Source organism: Psammomys obesus, unplaced genomic scaffold (assembly GCF_907164565.1).
Source record: "Psammomys obesus unplaced genomic scaffold, mPsaObe1.curated_primary_1811, whole genome shotgun sequence".
Classification (NCBI taxonomy): domain Eukaryota; kingdom Metazoa; phylum Chordata; class Mammalia; order Rodentia; family Muridae; genus Psammomys; species Psammomys obesus.
The window spans coordinates 24,402,827-24,413,348 of record NW_026596034.1 but is presented as its reverse complement, the minus strand read 5'-3'; positions in this window follow the sequence as shown (position 1 = coordinate 24,413,348).

The window sequence follows — 10,522 nt, the reverse complement described above, 5'->3', positions numbered from 1 at the left end:
CCAGTGCCCTGAAAGAGTTAATTCTCTTTCAAGAGATAAGCAATTTATTTTCTATTTAGCAGCAGGATCAGGCCCAGTGCTTACAAATGACTATGAGTCCCTTAGAGAGGGGGAGAGAAAGATGCTACATAAATATAATCAATGTTATAATTATGATTATAATATAATATCAACCCATGATATTATTTTTATACATACTCCATCTTAGTCCTTATCTAAACAAACAAAAAAATGGATTGACATTGTAACAGATTGTTACATTTATTTGGGGAACAGTGAAGGCCAAGTGATGATGTGTTAGACTCTGGCTAAAGAATACAGGTAACCAACTTGTCAATCAACATTTTCTCCCCAAACACTGTAGCTAAATAGAAAGGACAGACCAGAACCTGCCTCTCTTCAGCTTCCAGTTAGGTAGCGTAATAATGCTACACACATAAGCGTCTAGTTAGAGGTAATGGCACACGCTAATAGGGAGCTCACAAGACATCCTCCAGCAGAGAGGACAAGTCAGCTGTGTTCTGAAGCCACTGACTGTCCCTGGCCATCCCACGCTGGGCATTCTTGATAGTGAGCATCTTAAGCTTGAGTCCAATATCAACCTTGCCACTTACTATCTGTATAATTTTCATTAGGTTGCTACCAGCCACTGACCGGAGATGTGAGGCTTTAGCAAAGTTACGCCAGCAGGAATAACTGTGTAAGTATGGCTGTCACACAAACATGGAGAGCAAGCCTCCCGCAAGAAGCACTCAGCAAACAAACAAAAGAGTGGGCGGTGCTTGGAAACTTCCACACCAGCCAGGGTCTGCGATTCCACATCTAACAAGACTCAAAAAGAATGGGAGAAGGTATGAGAGGGAGACAGCATGGATAAGGGTTGCCATGACAATATACCCAGACTGAGGGCTCCTACCACAGAGACATATTTTGTCATAGTCTGCTGGATGGGAGTTCCAGATGAAGGTCATGGCGTGGTCACCTTCTTGTGAGGCCTCTCTCTTCATGTGTAGCTGGCCATGTCTCTCTATGTCTTTACATGGCTGACCTTTTGCACACTGAGAAGGTTATGTCCCCAATATAGCCACACTCTATGGTAACAGGAGCTAGGACATCCACACATGAGTTTAGAGGAATGCCTTAGTTACTTTTACATTGCTATGACCAAATTCCTGACAGAATGGAGCAAGGGTTTATTTTGGCTCAGGGTTTCGGAGGATCTAATTTATATTCGTTTGGTCCCATGTGCTTGGGCAAGACATTGCCGGCATGGGAGTATGTGGTGAAGGAGAGCCATTGCCATTGGCTTAGTTGTAGAACAGTGAAATGTGACAGGGAGGAGTCAGGGAAATAAGACTTTTCTCTTTAGCCACCCCAAATGGCAACAGTGACTAAGGACAAAGCCAGTTGGGGAATGCTTCATACTCAACCCATAACCAATGATCCAATGACAACATGAGATGAATCTTGGACTTTATTTAACAAGACAATGAAACATGGCAAACTTGCAACCCTATGCGATACCCTCAAATGTTTACAAAGATCAGAAGACCATGGGAATGTTTTTTTGAATGGAAGTCACAGACATGTGCTTCTCTGTGGACATTTTACACAACAAACAAACAAATGCCTCTGAGAAAAGAGTCAGAATCCCCCTAGATCACAAGAATGCCTAGATGCTTCATGTTAACTTTTTACTAGAGTTGGCAGTATGTTGTCTAGAAGATTCCACAAATGGGCGCTCCTCAAGATCACTTTCAGACCTGCTCTGATAACTTATCACTCAGCCTGAAAGGAAGTTATTAATGATATTTGATCAAGCACCTCTTGAAGCCTTAGTTCAGCACTGAGACCCCAGGGCTTGTGACGTCATTCTCTTTCCTGTTTTCTCCCAGGTGATTCAGTTTAACTCTTTCTCTCTTCCTCCCGCCATGAATAAGATAAGTTATTTGGAAATAGCTCAGAAGATCCCACAATATTTGAGGAGGGTATGGGGTATCCTTCAATTGTTTCTAATTTTACCAGATACACACCAACAATCTTCCCACCAACTGAATCCTAAACTTAGCTTTTCTTTGGTAAAATATTTAAAAATTACTAAGGAATTTAAAAATAATTTCTAGTGTGTATAATTTATTCATATGTCATGAAGCACACAACTTGAAGTGCTTATTACATGAATGCACATAAACATATGATCTCTTGGGTGGGTATTTTGAAGAACTTTTTTTAATTAGAATGTAATTAGATATATTTGGACTTATGTAATAAAATTTAGTAATTACTACCGAAAATATATTTCTACTATGATTTTAAAATATATATCATGAAAATATGTTTAAGAGACTATCAGTTATCATATAAGATATATTTAATAGAATATATTATATGTAAAGTCAACATAGTATGTCATATATAACACAAAATATAAATAATGGAATAGAATGCATGTATTAAATATATAGAACAGATTTACATTTATATTATAGCAAGTATAATTATATCATTAAGTATGCTTTTAATATTCATACCTATGAAATTCTCTACATGCGTTCAGTTACACAGCATTTTGGAATCACCCAGCGTTGCCACAGGCAGGAGAATTTTCTCCTTAACCAATGAGCGCAGAAATCCTTTCAGGCTTCTTCCCTTTGTGTTAACCCAACTCAGCACTTTCTAGCCACCAGGTTAGGTAGTTCACGTAGAGGAAAGGGATTGGGTTTCTGTGACTCCACTCAAACATATGAGATACATAGCAGTCAAAAGTCAGGTCCCTTCTAAAACCCAACTCAGTGGGACATCTTTGTAAAAGAAGATTATTTGAAAGTGGAATTTTAGCTGAGTAGATTTGTGTAGTGGCCTCCATAAGAAAGACGCGGCTCTTTGGTGTCAGGCAGGAACCGATGGGAGGCAACTGAGCGACACTCTCAGGCCTCTCCAGTGGAGTGTCCGTGCGGCACGCACGTGGCACACATCATAGACACTTGTGCCTGTGCCCTCTCACCTGGACTCACCTCTGATAAGACTCTTTTCACACGTACAGATAGCTACCTCTCATATCCACACGAACCATGTCTGCAAATGCAATGAACTGCAGATGAAAGAGTGGTTTGAAACTGACACCTTCACCGGGCATGCATAGGCTTTCTATTATCGTTCCCCAGACAATAAACAGTGTTTACATGGCATGCGGCACCGTCAGGGATCTAGAGATATTTTACGGCACGTAGGAGGATGTATATAGCTTATATGAAAATATCCATGGCACTTTCTATAAGGGGCTTGAGAGACCACAGACTCTGTTGTCTGAAGGGCTCATAGAACAGCTAATGGGTACCAGAAACAGCAATAGAATGGATATAATTTATAAATGTAGATACATACATATCTACACATAGATGCAATATATATATATATGTGTGTGTATATATATATATATATATATATATATATATATATATTTGAATTCTCTGTGTACATACATCTCTCTATCTCAGGATATATACATAAATATATAATCACATTGTTTTTCCATCTTTATTCACTAAAATACAACCCCCTTAACTTTTCAAAGACCTCCCAAAAGAATTCTTTGTTTCCATAGGTACATTCATTAAATTAAAAAAAATATTTTTACTTGTGTGTGTGTATGTACATGTGTTTATGGTTATCTGTGTATATTTGTCTGTGTGTATTCTGGTACCCATCGAGGCCAGTATCGGAGTTACAAGCAGTTAAAAGTGGCCAAGTGGGTGCTGGGAGCCAAACTCCAGTTCTGTAAAAGGGTAACAAGTGCTGTCAACAACTGGGCCATCCCTCCAGCCCTGTCATTCATGAAGTTTGGAAAGATAACTAAGCCAACTAGTAGGGATTAATATCCAAGGTCTATATTGTTATCAGAGACTAACCTGATTGGAGAACATACCAGAACTGAAAATATCCCACCCCTTCCCTCCTGGTCTCATTTCCCCCACATGCCAAAGTGTCTGGAGTTGGCAATCACGTAGCTCACCCTGGCCACATTCCTTTGGATTTTACCACCTCATTGTCCATAGCTGAACTGGCAGTTTCTGGAGCCCAAGTCTCTCCAGAAGTTTTAATGTGCAGCTCTTACTTTGCTTGTGTATACACGAGGCAGGCTGTGGGAGGGAATTAGCAAAGCTGGGAGCAGCTGATGGATACCAGGCGTCAGTAGGCACATATACGGGCTCCCTTTCTCTTGGGCATCGGGTCTCCATTCTTCTTGGGTTTTACCCAGGAAATCAATCGAGTTTCAGTTGCTCACAAAAGGGGATTACATGATAAAGAGCTTCTTACTAGCATCCTTATTCCCTCTCTTTTGTCTCTCCATACTTCTCCCAGTTCCTAGCAACGCCTTACTCATAAATGGCTCTTACAGGGGTATTTACTTCATTCAGAGAAATGGAGCCACACATTCATTTGACTGGCACAGAAGCAGTATTGTGATTAATATATAAAATCTCAGCCTTGAGGGGAGATGGTTGGAGTGGTTCGGAGGCCACAGTCCCATGGCTCCAGTATCATACAAAAGGAAGAGAAAATGATAAAGGGAAACTCTCATCTGCAATAGTCAAAGAACACAACAAAAACTATAACTATGAACGTAAAAGCATCAGCCTGGGAAAGACTTGAAAATGACTCTGGTGTGCTACCACAATGAATTCGATTATACCCTCTACCATAGTGTAGATCCAATGGGAAAGAGATTTCAGAAGTCTCCCCAAATCCTTCACAGTTGGGAAGAAGCTAATGGAAGAAGTATTGGCCTACAGCTTCTTAGGAGCAGCTGGGCTGCTTAAGTCATGTTACGGACTTGATGTTAAACATCCCTGAAGATGCATGTTGGAGGTTCATGTGCTGTTAGGTTGTAAAATGTTCAGGAGGTGGAGCCTGAAGTGGAGGGGGAGCTTAGGCATGAGGGACATGCCCTTGGAGAAGACATTGGAAATTGTGACCATGCTTTTTTTTGCTTCCTGGCTACCGCCCAGTGAATACCAGTCACAGCCTGCCTGTGCTGTGATAGTCCACCTTGCTACAGGCCCCCAAAGGCAACAGAAACAAGAGATTGTGTATATAAACCCCTGAAGCTGCAAGCTAAAACAAACCTTTCTTCTTTTTCTGCTATCAAACTCAGGCATTTTGTCCAAGCAAGAAGTCCAGCACAGGTCAGAAATGTAATATTAAGATGAGAAGCCCTGTGGGCAGGAGCCACACTTTGTGAACATGCTTAGTTGTGTATAACTCTTGGTTTCTATTTAGACCCTGTTTGATGTCAAGATCCCTGAAGACTGAAGTCACACGTTGGGGCATTACTGAACCTCTTAGTCCCTCTTCTCAATGTGGACATGTTAATAAATTCTTAAAGAATTTTTACTATTAAAAAAAGAATACAAGCCTTTTGCACAGCCCTCTAATACCTCATTCTTATTAGAGACAGAAAAGCTGTGTGGGCTCAAGGTTTTAGGGAAACATCAGGATACTAAATTATATTTCCCAGCAGGTAGAATAAACCCCATAAAAAAAACATTTAATTTAGTTTCAGGAGATAGACACAATCCCTGGTTCTCTGGGACAAAGCCTATCAGGAAGTGTCTTCCCTTGAAGAACTCACAAATATTCCCAGCAGGTAAGATGGGCTAAGAGGAGAGTCGGGTTTCAGAGGAAGCAGGGTGTTGGTCAATGTCTCAAATATCTATCAGCACAAAGTGATAATGCATGTAGAGTGCCACACATGAAGCAAGGACAAAGCAGATGCATGAATAAAAATATAATAATTACCTTCTCAATAATGGCAACTGGACTGTCTAGGGAAAAATTGTCTCTGCTGGATAAAATAGTAAAAAAGGGGCCTTCATACATCAAGGGGCTGGTGCAGGATGAAAGAGCCAGCCAAACCAAAGAAATTGCCAGAAACTGTGAGAGAAACCATTCATTACCCACAGGTATTTGCTGATGAAGATATCTGTTCAGATAGCAAGTTTGGATTTGATAGTCTTGCTGTGTATCAGAGGGGAGAGAGTCAATTTAGGAAGATGAATCTAGCAAGAACCTTTCTTGTGCTAAATTAGGATCCTTCCCCTAAAAGGAAAAAAAAAATCACTACTTAAAGATGAATGGAAAAAGCATATATAATACTCAAATACTTTACTATATCCTCGTTAAAAAATGTCAAAAAATATTTGGATGTTTCAAAAAATGCCTCACAGCTCAGAGACGTCACTGCTAAGGACTGTCCCTTGGCTTCTTAAGTCGTGTTTTAGATTAAATGTCCTCTGAAGACTCACGTGCATCCAAAGGAAGGTATTTTCAGAAGAAAATACCACCCAAAGAATATCAGATTTTTTTTTGAGCATTTCACGCTATAGAAGATCTTAACATGACAGAAATTTACTGAAGTTGGTAGTAGGTGATGAGCTCTTAAAAGAATAGAATGTGGCAAAACTCAGAACACAGAACAGAACAGAGCAAAAAGAAACCTAACTCTGAATCTTAGAATGTAAACGGAGGTGCAAATCATCAACACAGAATGAATGACCAAGTGTTTAGGTAGCACAAAATAGACACAGCTGAAAATAGAATTCCTTACCTGGAGGTAAAAACTTGAAAGAATGTTAGTGAATGAGATGAAAAGAAACAGCAGAGGAGAAATAGGAAAAGAAAAGTAACAAATGTCCTTGGAAAAGAGTCAGTTTATTTTATTTATCAATGTTCTGCGTATTACATCTACAGGCAATCCATACCCTTAGGCTTGCAAAAAAATTAAAACAGAGCATTTGAACTTTCTCTAAATGTCTACTTGAAAAAAATACTTATGCAGGTAGGAAAGGAGAAAAATATGTTCTAGAGAGAGGGGGCAGGTCACAGATTTAAAACATGGACAGACAGGAGGAATTAATCCTCATGTTTTTTAGCATAGTTGTTTGAATACAGTTCAGTACAATTTGTTACATACCGAAAGCGTTCCCTTTATTTTAAATTATGTGTATCTGTGTGTGTGTGTGGGGGGGTGCTTGGTCACAGAGGACAGAAGAGGGCACTAGATCGGCTGCCTCTGGAGTTGCTGGTAGCCAGGGTGGGTGCTGGGAACCAGACACTAGGCCTCTGCAAGAACAGTACACGCTTCAAAGTGCTGAGCCACGTCTGCGCTTTCTGCATAGACTGATGAGGAACTGCTAGACAGGATTTGGAAGTATCACAAAGGAAAGATGCCAGGTTTCCTGATTCTATCATTACACAATGTTTACATGCACCAAATTACCATGCTTCGCCTTATAAACATGAGCAGATATGTAACAACTAAAATTACAATAAAGGATAATTTTACTTCAAGATAAGATTCATTTAAGAGATAAATCATAAACACAAAACACGGAAACCGTGCCTCTCAAAACATGAACACCGAATCATTATAAACAGAAACATAAAAAACGCAAAAGCAGAAGTGAGGTTTGCAGTTCCAGAACAGATGGAAAACGTCTCAGATTAGGCCAAAGTAAACCAGCAGCCGGGAAGCGTTAGGAGAGGGAAGTGGGAAACTGGGCAGCTGTGTGCTAAGGTACTTGCTCGTGTTTTAAGCAGGGTGTTGGCTAGCAGTGTCTAAGACTGAAACACAGTGTCACACAAGACCGGACCCAGACAGTGTTTTCCCGCTAATCTCCCCTTTCACTTTAATTATACATTAAGATCTATATTTTAATGGATTTCTCCACAACGTCCATTAAAGAGACCCGAAGTTCTTTCAATTTCAACTTTATAGTTTTTCTTTCAATTGCTAGTAGGATAGTTTAGTTCCATTAAAGTCAGTATTTGTAGAATGTGGGAAGAGTGCTAGTGGGTGGGAGTGCTTGCTGTACAAGCAGGGGTGTCTGAGTTAGCATGGCAGAATCCACAGAAGAAGCCAGGGGCAGCCACATGGACTGATGGAAAAAGCTGGTGGAAAGAGCCAGCAAAGACAGGACTGCTGAAATTTGCTGGCCCACTGCCCTGCCAAAATGTGGCAAGTTCCAGGCTCAGTGTTAGACGCAGTCTCGGTGGAATAAGGAACAAGAGGTGTGGACACCCTTTGTCCTCCTCTGGTTTTGCCTGTATGTGCACAGGTATGCGTACACTCTTCTCAGATGTACACATAGGCGCACACTCACACAAAATGAACTCAGTACTCCTGACTTTTAACATATACCTTCTTTTTGAGATTTAACTGAAAAGTAAAAATCAGGCCTGTTAATGGCAGACAACGATGACAATTTGCTTCTTGTACACACTGCGTAATTATCACCAAACTCAACGGTCAACCCTTCTATCACAACCCACAGTCACTGTGTGAGAGCGTGTCCACCATGTGTGCGTGTGAGACTGAGGACCCTAAACCTGCTCGCTTATCTCATTTTCCGTAAACAGTGCAGCATTTGCTCATTAGACGTCCCATAATCCTTTTCAAATTTCAGTTTCTTTGAGGCTCAGGTTTTCTGCCTCTGCCGTCCGGCGCTTTTCTTTGTGTACACCCACGGTAAATCGCTGCTGTGGAAAGTGGCCGCAGAGTCTGAAGACGGCTGTTGTGAGGTGGAGATCGAGTTGGTAAGATTTTGTTTTCTTCCTCAGATCTGACTGGTTTAAATTCTGCACACCGGGCAGGTGTCATTTTCACAAAAAAAAGTTATTATTCTACTGGGGGAAAAAAAAAAGCCCAACCAGAATTCTTAGACCAGGTATGCCTGTCTTCCTGATTTTCTAAGGGACCAAGATGGAAATTATAAGTTAAAATATCCTGAGAATTTGGGGCAGAGAGAAAGGGGAAGGGGTGACAATTGAAGACTCTCAATCATTTTCATTTATCTGTCACTGTTTTGCTTGTTGTTTGAAGTTAAGGAAGCCACTGCTCAGCGTCACAGTATTTTCTTTTCCTTTGTTTCCTTCAGAAGATAAAGGAACTAGCACATGCTGCTTGTTGTGCTTTAGGAGCCAGAATCCAACTCTGACTCAATCCTTGAGGGTATCTGAGGATGTCAAAGGAGCCCTGCCCCATCCTCACCCCACATCCCATATCTGCAGATTAACAGCTTCAACCATTAGCAGATTGAAAATTCCCTCCCTCATCCTATAAGAGCGTACCAGGGAACCTTTCCATCTTAATAGTATGTGCCTCCTTGTATCATTTTCCTCTTTAACATCGTTATTAGTGCATTTTCCTCATATGACACTTTCTGGGTTTTTCAGCTCTTCTGAACTTCTGTGGGGTTTTGTGAGTATTAAATAAAATGGCTCACTTGTGGGAACGAGGCAAACCTGTGCCTTCCGTGAACGGGAAGACGGAGCCTGCTCACAGCTCCTCACAGCGAGGCAGAGGCACGCGTGTGATGCTCTCTTTTTCCCTAGGTCCTCCCGTGCTGGCGAGGTCAGGTATCTGAGGGTGCCTGCAGCCGTAACAGTGTTGCTCAAGTGGCCAACAACAACAAGCCTGGTGAATGTCCAGCTTCTGTCTCACAAACTGCAGATGGAAAGCGGGGTCCTCCAGCGTGGGACTACAATTTTCACCCCACCCCGGGGATAGACTGGGTGTCCTGGGCCAGGTCCACCCTGTAATGCTTCATCACACAGGATGATGAGCAGGAGGTCAGAACTCCCACGACACAATGCTTTCAGGCTGCTTGTGGCATGAATTTGGGTGGCTGTTAGCAGTGCCACATAATGAAAAGTTTTATTTGTTTCCTGGTATTTTGTAAAATTTTCAGCCCCTCCTGGCCCCTGTATCCATTAGTACCTAATGGCATCTATCACTGCATTAAATATCCCATTAGCATGGAACAGCCTCCCGTTTCTAATGACACGCTAAATTCATGAGGGTACTCTCATTCAAGGGAGCATCAGGAGTTTTGCTACTAAAATACAATTAGCGAAGCTGATGGAATGAGCTACCTAACCCTTCATGTTTTCGGTATTTTTGAAACATTTTTTTTTAATACTGCCCTTCCGTTATGATTCTTAAATATTTCTCCATTGACTGAGATGATGCCAGAGGAGATGTATGTTGGGTCTAGGCCCTGAAAGCTTTGATGTTCAAATTTGTAACTTTCCGACAGACATAGATTCAGGAGGAAGCACAAGTCTTGAAGTTTGAGTTGCGAGCCCAGCCTTTGATGGCTGAGCCACCTCTACAGCCCCACCCCCATCGCAGTTCTAACCACGGGAACACGCATATACATTTGGATCATGCTTCTGAGGAAAACTGTTTCACAGGACAAGCCTAATCCCTTCACTGTAAGAACACAACTGCTTGCAAAATATCAAAGCTTTCCTTTATGTTGCCATAGAGCAAAGGGGCCCAAGTCCAACTCAGAACCATCCAGAGAGGGGAGGGATGTTCAGGGGATTCAACTTTTAAACTAGATTCAGGTGAGTGGGCTTGCCATTCCACAGAGATCAATGGGGTTCTGGGATAAACACATGGGAATCAGGTTTCATGTGAGAGTCAGAAAAAAAAAAAAAAAAAAAAAAAAAAAAAAAA